Raw genomic sequence first — 16829 nt, forward strand, 5'->3', positions numbered from 1 at the left:
ATGTTTAAAAATATTCATTTATATATAAACAATATTGTATGAATTCATAACTTAGTACCAATATGAATGACTTGGTGCGCATGTGGAATAACACATCAAAGTGGGTTAGCACCTTCATAAAAACTAGTTGTTCTTGCCAATAATGTTGAACATTCTGAAAGCTCATCCAGGTGGCTGAAGCACAGATACTTATCACTCAGAGAATGTGCATGGTAACATCACCCTGAGAGAGAGAGAGAGAGAGAGAGAGAGAGAGAGAGAGAGAGAGAGAGAGAGAGGTTTTTACCAATTAGAGCCCATGGAATTGGTGCACGTGCTAGGTGCTCCGATGTGGCAATCTTATTCTTTTAAGTCGTCTGAAGGGGCCCTGAGGGCATGTCATATAGTGAAAGCAATGTCTTCCTATCTAACACGGAAGCATCAAACTCTTTGGAACAAGAGAATCCGCAATTTATTAGTGCCCATAGTGCTGAATCATGACCATTGGATGGAAGAAGCATGTCTACAAGGTGAGTGTGATAAGTTGTGCAGCTCCTTTTTTAAAAAGATTTTGATATATAGACATAAAGTATCGGCACTCCCCTTTCTTTGAGAACTCTATGGGGGTATTTTTCACAAGGTATGTAAAGTACAGGTGGACGGGCAAGAAGACGGCACGTGTGCGTATGGAGGGAGGAAGAGCTCGCAGCGGGCGGCTTAATGCATAGCTGCCTCTGCATGCGAATGTAGGATTTCACCTTGCTAGATTAGAACCACGTACCTGCGCGAGCAGGCCGAGGTGGTGTTGGCGCACTTCAAATTGAGTTCGTGAATATCTTAGAACTGCTCGCCGCTGAAGGTCTGGCCGAAGTGCCAATCTGCGGGGGCGACGTCGTAGGAGGTGAGTGTCTTGCCGTCGCTGGTGGTGACCTGGAAGGAGAGGCTCTGGCCGTCCAGCAGGGCGTTGCTCTGCCAGTTCTGGCCCCAATTCCTGCTCATGGGCTGCCAGCCGGTCTTGGAGCCCTTGATGGAGACGGCGCGGACGTCGCCAACTCCGCCCACGTTGGTGACCAGCACCAAGTTGAAGTAGGAGTGGCCGTTCATGGTGAAGTGGATGCCGCCCGTCTTGAGGCACGGGACCCTCCGGTAGAGCACGGGCACGATTCCGCCTTTGTAGACGCCGATCTTCTCGAAGGCGGGCTGTGCCATGTCGAAGTGCTGCAGCGGGGGGTTGCACCAGCCGCCCGCGTTGTTGGGCAGCGCGTCGTTGGGCGGGCAGAGGTTGGTGGCGGTGACCAGTACGGAGGCGTCGCTGAGGCACCAGTTGGGATCGGCGCCCGCATCGCACTTGATCTCGAAGCAGGCGCCTCAGCTAAGGCCGGCGTTGAAAAGCGCCGTGCTGAGGGCCGCGGTGTTGGTGCCGTAGCCCGAGGAATAGAGGTCACCGTAGCCGCAAGCGCCGCCTGGACACACAGCAGCATCAACCTCAATTTCAGATCATCAAGTCGATTTGGCTTCGACTAACATGCCGACTCAAATGGCAATAACAGCTAATAACGTACCCATGGTGCCGGAGGCCTCGCTTCCGCCGTAGAAAGTGGCATGGGCGTTGGTCCAGCCGCTCTGCTCCGAGCCACCGCCGCCATAGTAGGAGGCTAGGGCCGGAGCACTCATCATGAGGCCGAGGAGCTGCAGGAGAATCAGCGGGATAAGCTCATGGGTGCGGGGGAGTAGACACATAATTGTAGCAATTGCCATAATTCAAACTTTGGGCAGCTATGGAGGAGTGCTAATTGCAGGCTGTGGTAGCTAGCTGGGCGACTCCTTTATATGTAGAGAGGCGTAGGGTCGAAGTAGTCGGGAGAGCTGAGACAGCAGCAGCGAGCAGGAAGGAAGGGGGACAAGGCAAGGCCCTGCAACGAGGAGTGGTTGGTATTTGGTGCCGCAGAGGCGCAGCCGTGGGACCGACGTCGATGTGAATTAGTCTTGGGAGTAACATGGATGCTATTCAAGGCAGGCAGGCAGCCATGGAGTACAGTGCACACGGTCCACGTCCACACCAGCTGGTGGCACCACTAATCTAACGTTCAGACAGAGCCGTCTGTGGATGACATAGCATCATAGAGCAGCTGCGCTCTCAATAACGGCAGCAGTTGTATTATCTACCCAGCTATATGTAGGCTACCGCCCGGCAGCTTGGGCCTCTCCTCCCAGCTTGTCCCTAAATGTGACAGGTGGGTGCCCATGGACATACATCTCCATGGATAGGAGGTTTTGCGGCCGAGCACAAGGGCTTAACTGTATGTAGGCTTGCGGAGTCCAAAGTTTCCACCCAAACCTTTCGGACCTGACTAAAACCCGTCCAAATTCCAAAAATCATAGAGCCTTTGGCCTCCAAAAAAAACAAAAAAACCCAAAAAAAAAATCTACTCTAGGAGTCAAACGCAAACACCATATTGGGGAATATGAGAATTTCCCAGTAGTTTGGGATACATGGTCAAATCTTTGGATTAATCATAACTTGAACACCGTTACTCCAAATTGAGCGCTCTATAGCTCACTAGATTGCATTTTCCAAGCGCTTTTCAACAATAGGTCACATGATATGGTTTTGAGAAACTTATAGGCATGTTATCTAGATCCCACCTTTTTAGTATTCAAAAAATGGGAATTGGGAAATTCCCAAACTCACGAATATAGTGTTCGCATGGTTTTCTCCTATTAATCTAGGGTCCATCACAATGATTTCTATAAATCTAGGGTTTGTCAAGGCATCGTTTTTTCCTATAGATCTAGGGTCGATCACATCAGCAGCACAGCGATGTCTATAAATCTAGGATCTATCAGCACCTCGTCTCATCAGTAGCAGCAAAACATTTGCTCGCTTATGGTTGAAAAGCAAACAGGGAAATATGTAAAGTGCCTAAGGTTAGATGGAGGGGGAGAGTACTTCTCCAATGAGTTCTCTGTATTTTTGAAGAAGAATGGTATTCGGAGACAGTTTACATGCAGATACACTCCGCAGCAAAATGGAGTTGCTGAGCAGAAAAACAGGCACATTTCTGAGATTGCACCAGCATTGATGGGAGAGAAGAATATGCCGCATAGCTATTGGGCTGAGGCTATTTCTACAATAGTTTACATCATGGAACAGGACTCCAACTGCAGCCATACATGATGTAACTCCAGAGGAGAGGTTTACTGGCAGAAAGCCTGATTTGTGTATAATATTAATGGTTTGGTTTGGTGTACACTTGTTAACACTATCCCTATGTTAGGCCTTAGGATTTCTTTTTTGCCTTTGTCCTCTCCACTCACCATCGGTATCATCATCGATATAAGTGTCGATATACAAAACTATCGGTATAAGCAATTCTCACAGTACGAGTTTTAGTAGTTCCTAGTAGTATAGTTAGCAGTCCCGAACAGTAGCATTAGGGAAAAAGGGAGCTAATTTTGGGGCCTTTTACGGTTTGGAAAAATAAGCTCTCAACCAATGAACAGAGGGCCAACGTAACGTTGGAAATTCACAAAAATAAAAGAAAATAGATAAAAGAAACAATATTTTATGTAGGTACAAGCGTGCTACATTAATGTGGAGATTGGTTTTTTATTCTCACAAGATCTTTGGACATGAAGATAGAATCTAGTCTGACATTTTCTCTGACAAGGGCCTTCCCGCTTCCACCTCCCTTTGAACTTTGAATTGTTGTGCTGCCTTTCCTTCGAAAGGTCTACCATTCTACACCACTACCTCATTGTGCAGTAACCTCTTCTTTTCCAAAACTGCTCCCTTGATCCAGTTTGGCTTAGAGTAAGATGTTTCTTGTCAACTATCTGTCTGCCTACTTTCTCTTTCTTGAAACTTCACTTTGTTATCTTGTTTACATTACTTTGCTGTGGTTACAGATTCACAAGGTAGCCATGGTAAATAAAAACTATGGTCGTTCTTGTGGAAGACGCTCTGTGGATGATAATGCTATGAAGGCAGAATTATACCACACATCCTTACCCCGTCGACCTGCTTCTTCTATTTCTTCGGTAGAGAATTCAAGTACAGTCAAAACGGAAGGAACTTGGGAAAGGTTTACTGTTTCGAAAGGAGCATGGGTGCTCATGCAACCTAGTAAAAGAAAGAGACCCCAGACAAAAAATATTTTCTTGGCATCATGGAAGGGAAGAGTACGAGATTTTAAAATCACCAGAGGAAAGATATCGGTGAAAGAAGTTTTGATTCAGCATGTGTACATGCATAAAGAACTTGTCTTGCGAGACTATCCAAATGATCTTCCGCAACACAGGCCTAATTGTATATTTTTCTATTGTGGTTTTGTTCTTTATGAGGTGCATGGATTTTTAAGACAAAGCTTTCTTTCTTTGCTTATTGATATTCTTGTGTTATTTTATTTCAGATTTATACCCTTCATCGTATGAGACATGGCAAAACATTGATTGTATTCTGGGATTTATAGATGTTTTGCATGGATCGATAGGAGAACAACAATACGAAGGTCGATGTGCAACAGAGCTAGCTCAATCCGGTATATTTTTTACTGATCATTTTTATCAGTTGCTGGACAATGCAAACACACATGGTGTGTTAAGAAAACAAGACCTTCCAGCATGGAATTCAGTGGATTGGCCTCTCCCACATTTTAGTGTTACAGAGGCATATAGAGCCAAGCTTTTCAAAGAAGTACAGAAAGCTCTTAGGCCCAATATTGCCACAAGGATAATAAAAATTTCTTTGTGCATGCCTCTCACAGTTTTTGTAGACTTGTTTAATACCTTTCCAGTGAAGGTTTCAAAAACAATGTTCACAGTTAAAGCAACAAGTCTGGCATGCATGCCACAATTTTTGGATAAAGGTTGGGATAAGAAGACATGTAGTTCAGTGTTTTGTGAGGTTGTCTAACCTTCTATGCAACTGAAGTACATGGTTGCATCACAAAATTTCATTTTTTCTTTTTATTATAAGCGCAGTCGAATGCTAGGTACAAAACTAGTCCCTATGGATCAAGATGAAGATTCTTTTGGTGCAGAAAATAAACTTCTTGATATTGATGTTGTTGAGAATGGTGATGTGCTAGTCAATATCACATTAAGACAATGTTGCTCCCTAGCTCAATTGCGCAATGACATTCTATTTGAGACAGAAGGTTCTATTTCAAAGGACTTTTTATTTATCTACAACAATAAGAAGGTATACCATGTGACTTATCCTAGTCTCATTAAGCACTGCTATTAGTTTACTTTACCCTATTGTTTCATATTGCTTTTTTGCAGGTGCTCAAAAGAAGAGAGAGATCAATAAAATGCAAAGACATTGAAAATTTTAAAATTGAGATAACACAGACTCCATAAACAAAGGTATTATATTCAGAAATGTAAAATTCTGTATAGAAGTGTTTAATTACATATGTAGAACATATTCTTGACAACAATTTTCTATTTATCTACAGGTTGATCTAGAGGCTGCTCTACATGGTCCAAGCTCACCGTATCATCTTTATTTGGAGAATCTACTTTCTGTTGCTCCATCTTGTCGTGTACAGTCTCTTGGTGCTGCTCCATTGTCTCCTCTACTACCCTTGGAGCATCTGTTTGCTGTTGCTCCATCATTTCCTCAATAACATCAGCAGCAACAGGTCCTTGTTCTTGTGGCTTCTCCTCATCAGCACTAGGTCCTTGTTCTTGTGGCACCACATCTGCATCATCTGTGTCATCAAGGTGTATGACACCTTCTCGGACTTTAGAGCTCTCACCTAACTCGACAGTAGCTGGTACAATAGGTTTGGGGAAGGCATACTTCAAAAACTTCCAAATTATATCAGCTCTGAAACTATACACATAGCTCGAGTTGAAGCTATCTTCTCTCATCTGCAATGAGATATGATGATTTAGAACACTTTGTACCAATATCAAATTTTTTGAAGCTAAATGAATTTTTTTTTTCTTACAAGCTCTGGCTGTCCTATCTCAAAATAGCTTGAAAGTATATATTTGGCACTAATCAGCACTCTCCAGCCATAGCTACTTGAATCATCTTGTTGTGGTGTCTGGATAGTTGGAAAGATATGTTAGAAACTGTTAATGTCTGAACAAAATAAAATTATTCAATAAGTTCAAAGGCATAGCATGAAATAGACATCAGTAGAGGGAGCAACTTTCTACCTCTAAATCTATTGGCTCTATTGAATCCAAAAGATTGACATTAGGAGGACACTGATCCAATGCATCTAGAAGTCTTCTAATACAACTGCAATACATATAATTCAGTTAGTGTGCATTAAATCCAAATAATGAAGTTTAAAGTTAAAAATAGCACACAAACCACTTACAATTTAACCTCTCTATGTGTGTTTCTAAGAGAGTTGAATAAAAAGCATTGCTTCTGCTGGATGTCAATAGAAGCAAAGCTCCAGTGGTCACTGCATAAGGAAAAAAGCATTAAGAAATCAAAGGCTACAAGAGTACTCAATCTTGAAGGAAAATCCCAAAAGAAGCAGCCACACACATACTTGTTATGGTATGGAAGTAGCAAAATATCAACATGATCAAAATCACAGTGTCTGAACCAATTGGAAATATCCATGGGAGTTTCCTTTGGATCTCTTAACTTGAAGGAAATTGCAGGATCAATAATATAAACTGTATGCTGTACAGCATGGTTCAGCCAGCTTCTCATCATGCTACATTGGACAAAACAATAATTAGGGTAAGGTGTAAGGGAGGAGGTACAATAAGGATTGTTTTGCAAACAAATGTAAAATAAAAGACACTTACTAGAGCATTGCAAGAATGATAGTATCTGAGCAATACTCATTCTTATGAGCCAATGCTGCCAAGCATGCTCTTGTCAAGTCAAAATTATTCTCTGAAAAATCATCTTCAATATGGACAACTATGTTAGGGCCCAGCTCCTGCAACCTTCTCTGTATCTATAGCTCCATCTGTACGGTCTCCACATTTATAGCAGATTTGGATTCCTCTATTTGCTGCTTCAGTGACTCCTCATAAGCAGCTTTCCCTCTGCTGGTGCTCATTGAGTGGGTCACTTCAACAACCTTCACCTTGTCTGCCTTCAATTTCCTTGTAGGTGGAATTAATAATATGTCTCTCATTTTAATGTCCTGCCATTCCACAGGATGGACCAGCTTGTCATACCTCCACCTCACTCTGGACAATGTGTTGAAGTCCTTGGCCATCAGCAGAGTTACCTTGTGAGCATGGGCTGCTACAAGCATTGCATCTTCAAAGTACTTCTCCAAGTAATCCTCTGCCATTTCCTGTAAGGAAAGAATGGCAGTCCTGTTCCACCTGAAACCAAGGTGCCAGCTATCACAAATTTCTCTCACTAGCCTCTGAAAAGGTGCCTTGGGGATTGCAAAGCCTATAGCTTTTTGCTGTTTCCTGATCTCCTTTAGCACACCAGCAGAATGCTTTAACCTCTTGGACTTTTGCTGTAGCATGCTCATTGGCTTCCCCTTCCTGCCATGTGCAACTCTTCCTTTTGTAGGCACACTAGATTCCTTGACATCAGCCCCAGCTGTTGCTGCTGCAAGCCCTGGCCCCTTGCCAGACCTCCTTGCAGTTGCCTTGGTTCTTGCCATCACTCTGAAAAGGTCCATACAAAGCAATAGTAAAAGATTAGAAACATGGAGAACATAGAATGATTAAAGAAGGTGATGACAAATTGGATGAAGCAAAATTGAACAATTTGCAACAAAAGGCGATTATGAAGATTTGAAATTTGTAACAGCTCATAATCGCGTTTTTCTGCAAATGCTTGAAACAACATGCTATTGCATTCATATGATGAATTCTCTATCTTTCCAACTATAAACAATATGTATTGTGTTTATAGAAGAACTATGCAGGCTTGAAATGGGTGGATGAAGAAGCATTTTAAAATTTGCAACAAAATGCGATTTGAACTATTTTGAGATTTCTAAAATCCTCTCCTCGCGTTTTGCTGCAAATTCTAGAGACAACATACTTCAGCATGCCTTTAGTCATTTCAGTGTGTATGCAGCTTGGTGCAACATGGATTGAGCCTATGGACATCAAGAAGTGATCAAACTCTCATTCAACAGGCCCAAATAAAAAGTCTTCCTGCTTCTACATGCAGTGGAGAAAATCTAAAAAATGCATATAATATTTATCATAATATGTAACCTACATCACATCAATCAATTCCTTACCCTAATATACTATTAAACAAGAAGAGAAGGAAAAAGATTTTCTTACTAACCTGGAAGCTATCTGCAAGTGTTCTGTGCTGATGATGAGTATCCTGTGCTGGGTATGAACCTCTGCTGCTGGCCTGGATGCTGATGGTGTGGAGTAGGGAGGTAGAGATGCAAGAGAACTGAGTTAGGAGAGTAGATTATTACAAAATACAAATAATGGAGTTATTAAATACCACACGTGTGAGATATAGTCGTTTTTTAACACGTGTGGGTCCCACCAAATCTTTTGGGATTTGAAATTTGTGGGTCACTTTTTGCCTTGGAAATTGTGCCAATCATGATTTCATAATTAGATCCATTAACACTTTTCCCTCCCCGTATTCCATCCCTGCCAGCACCCTCCCATCATCCTCTTCTCTCCCACTTTGACCACTTTCTACCCAACACACTCCATCCACTCTGCAACCTGTCTGAAGACTACTACCATTACCAGATCTCCAGGTTACCAGTGCTACAGCTTAGTTTTGGAAGAGAGCAGGACAATCTCCAGGGCTATTCCATCAGTATGGAAGAGGAAAAGAAAGGTCAGAGATCTATACCCTTTCCAATGTTTTCTGATATATATTTCTTCCATCTGTAGAATTCTTAAATCTCAGTGCCTAGAAATCAGGCAGATCACCCTAGGATTTGATTAGAGATGGATATGAGTAGGATTTAGAATTTTGCAACAAAATGCGATTAGAGAGGTTTATGTTTTCCAAATGCTCCAAATCGCGTTTTCCTGCAAATTCTGATATTTGTTTTAGTTTTTATTTTTTCTCCTTCTTTTAATCTCTTTTGCACTGGGGAATTCCTCCTTGCATCATTTATAGTCCTGAACATTGTGAGATATCCCTAGCATTTGATTGGAAATGTATGTCAGTAGAAATTCAGAATTTGCAACAAAATGCGAGGAGAGCACTTTATATTTTTCAAATGGATCTGCATCGCGTTTTGTTGCAAAGTCTTGTGTCTCTTTTGGTTTTTACTGTTTGCTCATTGTTTTGCTTTCTATGTCCATGGAGATGTCTTTCTTGATGATGAGAAATGTTTCTGCTTTGGAACAGTTGATCCTCAGGCCCCTCCTTTCAAGAGGAAGTTGGACTTCTCTGCTGCTATACTCAGACCACAGCAATCACCAGGTGATTCATGTGTGCTGATGAAGAGTTTTTTTTGGTGATATCCTATACATTATCTGATTGCATATGTGAGCATATAGAATTCATGTTATATAAATTTTGCTTCAGGCAAAAGCAAGAGACTAGAGCAGAGAGGTGAGTCTTCCCTTTCAAAACAAAGGGAACCAGAAGAGGACAAATCTCCAGATTTGCTCCTATTTGATTTTCTTCACAAGTGTAAGGCTCAAAGGAACTTCCACATATACCACAGTATTTTCAACAGGGAGTTCACTATGAGCTCTCTTTTGGACCATCACAGAGATTTCCTTTCAGACCATTGGGATACCTTCAAACAACTGACAGAGGCAGGAAGGATTGTGGAAGGTGAAAAGGTTTTTGTGCATTTAAATCATATTGTCTCCATTGACAAGCTGAGGTACCATGTGAATAGAAGGTTTGACAGCCTGCCTGAGGAATATAAATTCAGTTGTAACTTGCACACCAGAAAGTGTAGAGTGCTAGAGGAAAACATGGCATTCCTTATGTACATTGTCTTTCAACAGCAATCTCTAGAAGAGCAAGGGCAGGAGACTGAAAAAGAAGATATATCTGTAGCAGAGGTAAAAGAGGATATTCCTATGGCAACAGATATAGCAGAGCAGGAAGAAGATATCAACCTCGAGGATGAGGGGCTACAAGTGGCTGCTCTTGACCTTGTTCAACTAAGGACTGAAACTCTTAGGGCAGCACAGCCAGTTGAAGACTTTGATGTTCAGAGCAGCAACTATGCAGTGCCCATGCTTCCAGGTGTCTTGATTGGTGGTAAAGATTATGTTTTCCTCCATGATATAGAGTGTATGTTCAATTTGAGGGAGGACTATGCCATTTCCCTTATTGCCCAGGCTTCAAGGCTTGACAAGGAGGTTGGCATAGAGGATGACCATTCACTGCTAGCTTTGGAAACAACCTTTGATCCTGCAGAGGCCCTTACTATTTGTTTCAAAGAGGCTGAAAGTTTCCAAGAGCCAGATGAAGCTGCCTTCTAGCTCACCCAGGAAGCTATGAATCTCTCATCACTTCATAAGGAAAAACTTAAAGAAGAGGCTGGACTGGAGGGGAGAGGAATAAATCTTTGGAAAGATGAACTTCTTGTTGCTGATGAAAATGAGAGGGTATGATATTATTACTTCAAATCAAATACTTTATGTTGTGTTTAAATGTTTTGTAGTTATGTATCATTGTCTCACTATAATCTTTTGATACATGGCAGCTACAAATTGAGGATGACACATTCCTCCAGAGATCAAGTGGAAGCAGGCCAGCTGGGTTTGGCAAAATGTCAAGCCTAGCTCATTATATTCATGATCTAGGTAGTGCTAAGATCTTGATTTACCATAGGCAGTTGAGCAACAATGGAGAAGCCATTGTTTACTTCTTTAAATGTTTGTCTAGGGTATTAGGTGGACATGATCTTCCATGGCAAAAGGAAAAGATCATTTTAATAGAGAGGTTGTCCGCCATAGATATATTTGGGGATTATGTGAATAAGCAGGCCTCTAGGGCCTCTTACTTTTTGTCTTACACTTCTTATGCATTAGCATGTGGTGTTAAGGAGCCCAAATGTCTAGAGGGCTATGGAAAACACAAGCTCATAAGGTTTCGAGAGCCACCCATGATTGCATCAAGCCACACAATCCAAGAAGAAGAACACGTGGAGATAGCTGAAGACAAGGATACCCCTCCCAGACAAGCAACAGAGGCAAGCGTTGATAAACAGAAAGTCGACATCAAGCCAATAAGGAAGAAAAAGAGTCCAATCAAGTTCAAAAAGAGAGTTCCGACTCGCAAGCCTTGGGAGTAATAGGATTTAGTCATCAAATATAGCACAAACATTATGTTGAAGTTGAACTGATTTGTACAAAGTCTTTGATCCTCATCAGTTCCTTGTCCGTACGGACGATCAGTATCCTTTTGCATTTGTCCCATCACCGTACGACACTTCAGTACTCTTCCCACACTCAAAAGCTTCTAAAAGTGTTTGACACTCAGTATTTTATTGGTAAGGATCAACAGTATGTCTAGCATAATTAAGTAGTATTGATTGAATTTTTTGTGTGTTAATATATGGATGTATTGATGCTTGTTAATATAGATCACATGTTTCACAAAAGACTTACTTTTGATGGAGTCTCAAAACATATAGGCATTACACCAAGAGTCACTTGTTCCACAGAATAAAAATCTATTGATTGAGTTTGAAAACATGTGGACATAACACCAATAAGTTACAAACTGCTATTCATGTTTACTTGTCCATTTATGGTTTCTAAATATCTTCGAATCCCTCCACTGTCTATGTCTCTCTGCTGCCATTGAATTGTCCAAAGTTTGTCTTCGTCTTTGCTTTTGGGCTAGAATAAAAGCAAGCTTGACTTTGGAGCTAGCAACTTTTCTTTTAGCATGCAGCCTTTGTAGAATGCCTCGGTAAAACCATTGGAAGACTTCCTTCAGACTATTTGCCTTTTGACTCCCTCCATAGTGTTGTGTGTGTCTGAAAAATGCATTACGTGCCATGTAGTGAGACTTCTCCATGCCTTGGGTAGACCAAATTGCTGGGCATCCATACTTTTTGACAAAATAGGGAAGGTGGTTGTAGATGATATGCTGTTTTCACAAAGACATAAGAATGCATAGTAAGTTATAAAAGAAAAGAGGATCACACTTAAGTAAAAGAAGAAGACATCACTTTACCATGTAGTGAGTTATATTGCAGGCTGTCCATGCGTCTTTCATTGACTTCCCAAAATGTTTTATTGCCTCTTCAAAGTTCTTGTAATCACTCTTTGTCCATGTTACATTGTCACAGAACATGAAGAGTTGATCAAGAGACCTCCACACCTCTGCCTTCACATTTCGTGCTTCCCCATCTGCCTCATGATCTTTCACGGCATTATGGACTTGCTTCCACAATCCATAACTAATCCTTGAAACTGTTTTACCTTGCCTTACTTGCTTACTATTGTGTTTGGGTCGAGACAAGAATCTTCTTGCCTTAACACCACCAATAGAGGGCTTGATTGGTACCTCCTTGCCATTGCTAGACTTTTTAAAATCCTTTGTGATATGAACATCACCTCCATGCAGACCTATATCGGATAACACTTTTTCCAATGCATGAAGAGCATCCTTTCTATTTCTTTCGGGACGGAGTTTCCAAGCAAATCCAATATACAAAAATACCAATTTCTCAATAATTCGACATAGAGCATGCAATGTGCATATGTGAACATTACATAGTGGAATGTCAAGAATGGCCTTGAAGTCAGGGTCAACTTTATCTCTATTAGGTGCTCTCTTCCACCATTTAGAATCCATTACTTGCGCTGATTCTTTGCAGTAAAGACAAGGAGACTTTGAGTTACCTCCTTTACTAACGTTATACATGCACTTAAGTGTTTTAAGATCCCCCGCCATGTGCCACTCTACTTGAAAATCACCTTTTCCTGCAACATGGAGATTCTCTCCTTGCACCTGTCTTTTAATTATTCTTGGTATTTCCGTGTGGTGAAACACCCAATCTAGTGTTTCATGGTCTTCTGTCTTTACCTGTGATTATACAAAACAAAAGTCTTACTATAAAAGATTTGAAAACATTGACTAAAATCAAGTACGAAATAAAAAATGATCATACCTGGAATGAGCCCAACCACCATATGTGTTTCTCCGACTGCACACTAAAATACTTCGAACTCGCTTCATTCAATGATGTATCAAGTGCTCCATTCATCAATGTGATAGTAATCCTTTCCATTTTCTTTTCCTTTACAACCTCACACTCATCCAGTTTGATAACAAATTTCAAAATGCCTTTGCACTCTTCAAATGTTATTCCATAAAACTCGACCATTCTTCTTTGAAGTTGTTGTAGATCTACAAATATATTGTTCCAAGGGTCATACACAGTGGTTCCTTTAGCACCATGAAATATATCTTCAATATGGATATATGGTCCAATAAACTCATCTATACTTTCATTCAAATGACCTCTTATCTTCCACACTGTTGCTGGATTTGGCAGTAAAACTCGTTTAATCCTTTGATCTCTCAAAGTTGAGGATATCGCATGGAAAATCGAACTATATCCCTTCCTGCTAACTCCACTAACATCAAGAGCCTCTTGGATTGTAGTACCATCAACTTGATTATTGGATATAAAGTCCTCTACAACATTGCGTTTGATTGTTTTGTATTTTTTTTCTTCAATCAAACCTTTTGCTACACCACAAGAAAGCAATCCTTTCATTTGTTTAACTCGAAGAAGGTTGGGATCCATATTTTCTTTTGCAGGCTCCAATAATTTCCTATAGTAACAATATAGTAACAACACAATATGCCTATATTATTCAACACTTCCAATCCTGTTTTGCATTAATGGACAAAATACATATAGTCATTTGAGAGTATTTTTGAGTTTAAAAAATAAAAAATTGCAAACTAACCTTGCTTCCTGAATTCTTCGCTTGCATCCACCAGTCCCAGCCTTCAAATTTGCAATGTTTTTAATCTTCCTACTTCGTTGTCTGTCTCCAAGCATGGTTCTCTTCCTTCTTGATCTTGTTAACTCTTTTTTACTCTTTGAATGCTCCTCAATTTCATTCTGCAACTGCTGCTCCAATTTTGCACGAATAGCTATCTCTTGAATCCTGGCTCCCTTTTCTTGTAGGTACATTGTTTTATATGTTTCTGCAAATGCAGACTGTGCTGAAATATAACCAAGAAGTCCATTTTGTCCATCGCCCGCAAACCTCAATAGTGTGGTTGGATTGACAAATGGAGGTGTAGAGTTTTGTACTAGACATTTTGGATATATACTTCCATCACACCATAAGTCAATATGTTGGAGCCCTTCTCTTCTCATATTTTCCCGTTGTTGAGCATTTAGCACCGTATCCTTTCGTCTTTTTTGTGCTGGAGCATATTGTTCTTCTAAGTCGATGTGAAGATGATATAATCGCTTCTTCTGAGATTGTACTTCACTAGTATCGGCCATTTTTGTGCTTCTGAGGTTGCAAAGTTGGCTTGTCAATCTCATAGTCTTTTTGTAATATGAATTGTGGAAGTGTGGCGGTATCCATACAATCATTAAGTTCAGTGATGGATTCTTTATGAGAGGCCTGCACACGTCGTCAAAAGAGATGCAAAATCTTCGAGAAACAAAAAAAATTAAGGAGATATTTAATGCAAAATCGTGTTAGTTAGAAAAAAGTTTATCTTATTCTTTTCTGAACTGACAGTTCAGTGGTCCTTACTGACAGTTCTGAGCCACGTTTCCATATTTTATTATTTTTGAGATCTTTTAGGAGAGAAATAAATCGAAAAATAGTGAATTTCTTATAGGGCCCCAAAATGAGCTCCGTTTTTCCCTAATGTTAGCAGTGAAGTAGCAATCGTGGTGCTAGTTAGCACCACATTCCTAGTAGTATAGTTAGCAGTTCTCAATAGTAGTTAGCAGTAACCTAGCAATCATGGTGATAGTTAGCAATAATCAATTGCAAGCAATGTTGCTAAAAATGTGCTTAAGTCACTCCTCAGTTGTTGGTTTGTTGATTCTACATGAACCTAAAGAGTTGTGGGAAAATTACCAAGACTATCTCGTTCGAGATATGCTTTCAATTTTTCATAACTCGTGCAAGATATGATAATTCAATAAACTATTAATTCAATTTCATTACCGATATCTTGCCCGTCCTTTAAGAAAATAGGGTTTCTATGCAAGTTTTCAGTTTGATTTTCTTTTGAAGACAATGAGTATCTTAAATCAGTATCCCCAAAACTTCATAATCATAATACTGAATTTCAAAACAAAATTCCTCGAATTTTGTAACCTTGATCCTCAGATCAATTCGAAGGGTCTCAACTTAGTTTCAGATTTGGCGAGAGATTTGAGTGTATTTTCCTGAACTGGTCACACCTTCCTTCCTTGAAACTATCGAAAGAGTTTGGTCTTGGTCATAGTCTGATTCAGGGTTCGAGTCTGATAAGGTTCTTCCTAAACTATCTTTCTCAAAAAGGGGGTGATATTTCGGTTACTATTTTACTGAATTTCATTCATTGAATATTCACTTAACTGATTTCTAAATTAATCACGAATTCTGATGAGGAATAAATTAATCATTTATTTGAATATTTTGACTTTGATAGATTTCTTGAATTTTCTCTTTACAATTCGAGTAAATATAAAACGATAGAAATTTCTCTCTCAGAGTATTTACTTATTCATTTATTAAATATTCATGGAAATTAAACATAGAATTAAAGAGAAATCTAATTTTGATATAAAAATTCTTTATGCATCTATTTATGCATAAAATCCAACTTTAATGGAAATAACACTTTTATATAAAAGAAAATCCTTTTATGCAAAAAATCAATTTAATAGGAATAACACTTTTAAAATAAAAAGACATTTTTATGTATCTTCTTATGCATAGAAATTAAATTCAATGAAAATAACACTTTTATAATAAAAAAATTTCATTATGCATCTTTCCATGCATAGAAATTAAATTCAATGAAAATAACACTTTTATAATTAAAAAATTTCTATTATACATCTTTCCATGCATAGAAATTAAATTCAATGAAAATAACACTTTTATAATAAAAATTTTCCATTATGCATCTTTCCATGCATAGAAATTAAATTCAATGAAAATAATACTTTTATAATAAATCTATTATGCATCTTTCCATGCATAGAAATTAAATTCAATGAAAATAACACTTTTATAATAAAAACAATTTCCATTATGCATCTTTCCATGCATAGAAATTAAATTCAATGAAAATAACATTTTTATGATTAAAAAATTTCCATTATGCATCTTTCCATGCATAGAAATTAAATTCAATGAAAATAACACTTTTATAATAAAAACATTTTCATTACGCATCTTTCCATGCATAGAAATTAAATTCAATGAAAATAACACTTTTATAATAAAAAAATTTTCAATATGCATCTTTCTATGCATAGAATTTAAATTCAATGAAAACACCACTTTTATAATAAAAAATTTTCCAATATGCATCTTTCTATGCATAGAATTTAAATTCAATGAAAATAACACTTTTATAATAAAAAATTTTCATTATGCATCTTTCTATGCAAAGAATTTAAATTCAATGGAAACAACATTTTTATAATAAAAAAATTTCCAATATGCATCTTTCTATGCATAGAATTGAAATTCAATGAAAACAACACTTTTATAATAAAACAATTTCCAATATGCATCTTTCTATGCATAGAATTTAAAGTCAATGAAAAAAATACTTTTTTATAATTAAAAAATTTCCAATATGCAGCTTTCTATGCATAGAATTTAAATTCAATGAAAACAACACTTTTATAATAAAAAGATTTCCAATATGCATAGAAATTAATTTCAATAATCAATATCAATGATATCCATATATATTCATAGGTGAATATGTACAT

The 16829-nt window shown here is 38.9% G+C and overlaps 1 pseudogene; it reads right to left on the reverse strand.

The window, feature by feature from the left end:
• Window positions 1–499: 499 nt before the first annotated feature.
• LOC147641063 (expansin-A2 pseudogene) lies at window positions 500–1360 on the reverse strand (annotated as a pseudogene).
• Between the last annotated feature and the right edge of the window lie 15469 nt (window positions 1361–16829).

This window comes from Cibotium barometz, chromosome 2 (assembly GCF_041138505.1).
Source record: "Cibotium barometz isolate CiBa-2024 chromosome 2, ASM4113850v1, whole genome shotgun sequence".
In the NCBI taxonomy this organism is placed as follows: Eukaryota; Viridiplantae; Streptophyta; class Polypodiopsida; order Cyatheales; family Cibotiaceae; genus Cibotium; species Cibotium barometz.